This window comes from Formica exsecta, unplaced genomic scaffold (genome assembly GCF_003651465.1).
Source record: "Formica exsecta isolate Colony F162 unplaced genomic scaffold, ASM365146v1 scaffold140, whole genome shotgun sequence".
In the NCBI taxonomy this organism is placed as follows: Eukaryota; Metazoa; Arthropoda; class Insecta; order Hymenoptera; family Formicidae; genus Formica; species Formica exsecta.
This window is the reverse complement of record NW_021848730.1, coordinates 128847-130662: the sequence shown is the minus strand read 5'-3', so window position 1 is coordinate 130662 and position 1816 is coordinate 128847. Positions and strand designations below refer to the sequence as shown.

The window sequence follows — 1816 nt, the reverse complement described above, 5'->3', positions numbered from 1 at the left end:
ACTCTTTCTTACTCTCTTTTATTACTATATAAAACTTTTATTATTATCGGCACTAAGAACAAACTTCTTTTTTATTTATCACACGTTACGTAAAAATATGAAATAGGATAAATTATAATTATAAAAATTTATTATTATTTTAATTATTCTCATGCAATGACACTACTTAGTAAAAATAAATCAATAATAATAAATTTTAATAAGATGGCTGCAGTGCTTAATTTGCGGAAATCCTGATTCTACTAGTTGTTTCATAGATGATACGCGTCCTGGGTATTATCGCGCGAATTGCATTCGTCGCACGGAATTAAGATAAGCGAAGGGACAATCGCGGATGCATTCGCGGAGTTAACGCGACTTTAATGCGACCCCGGTGGCAGCGCACCGACCGTTAACTCGAGGTCTTTGTTAACGCGAGCAAGAGAAGGCTGTCCAGAGGTTGCAAGGGGTCGAAAATGAGGCTGTAACCGAGACGCGGTGGATTACATCGAGGCGAGGTTGCATAGGTCGCTCGCAGAAATTCTCGCGTAATGCACTTCCGGTCTGGCGACAGCAATGACTTGCAACTCTCGAAATTGTCCCATCGTCCCTTTCAAAATTGTGATTTGAATATAGACGCAATCCACGCCGTTTTTTTTTTTTATAAATAAAAGTTTTTCTCTAGTGACATTAACAAACGCATTTTATATTACATTTAAAAAAATCATTTCATTATTTATAATTATATTCGAGATGCCAGAGTGACTTTTCGTGTAATAGTTTTTACAAGTTGATTTCTTTCGACATTATTTTTTTATACGTTATATATATATATATATATATGTAAGTGCATATTTAGCTAGTGCATTCTAACTCGGGCGTTTGATGCGCGTAAGCACTTACGTAGGGCGTTTCATTGATCGGCGACACGTTTTTGCTTCATTGTTGTATGAATTCGCGCGATCACTATTATACGAGATCGCCAATACTCGTTACTTAATGTATTAAAAAGCGAATATATATATTTTTTACGATTTAAAAAAAAATGTTTTTTCCAATTATTTCTTTCCTCTCGAAAAGTTGAATATTATTTTTGAATAATTAATTTTTGAATACAACGTTCTCATCTATTATATATATTATGAGAAAATTGCCGATAATCTTGTTTGTGCTCCCGCATCGCGGGATAAAACTTTACAATTTATTAAAATTTCACGATGATAATTAAGGTTGTAATCATGATTGATTTCGCGTGATATAATATTCGCATTTTATTATATTGCGACGCTGGATATACAAAATACACATCGTCGACTCGTCAATCTTCGGCGTCGTTTTAATCTCGTGAAATGTGAAATTTCAATATTTCATCCGCAGAATCCTTATTTAGTAGATCAAGATGCATTTATGCGCGCGATATGACACTACCAATACATACTCAAGATACCGACGCGACGCCGCTCGAGGATTGTCATTATTCACGCGAGTCCTCGCATTATACATCTCGTTATATCAGAGTACACTTTAGATGCGGACGAAGACAAGTCTCGGTGGTAATCGAATTTCTTAACGAATCTTCTAATTAACATGATAATCGCGGTCAAGAACGCGGAGAATTTCTGCAGTTTGATTGACGTGATTGCATCAGAGTAGTTGCTCGCGAGATTAAAATGCATTGATGCGAAATATTCCTCAGCGTAAATTTTATGAAAAATATTTTCACACACACTTGTCTATAATTTACAAATATTAATAAATATACTTTTATGTGTGTGTATATATATTTTTCTTCAAACCTCTTGATATTCAGTTTTAACTAACATAAAGATATTTTTAG

The 1816-nt window shown here is 34.4% G+C and overlaps 1 protein-coding gene across 18 annotated transcripts in view; it reads left to right on the top strand.

Annotated features, from left to right (window-relative positions):
- The window catches only part of LOC115246207 (disks large 1 tumor suppressor protein), a 496657-nt gene that overhangs the window by 483682 nt on the left and 11159 nt on the right, over positions 1-1816 (top strand). The gene's annotated exons all lie outside the window — the stretch shown is intronic.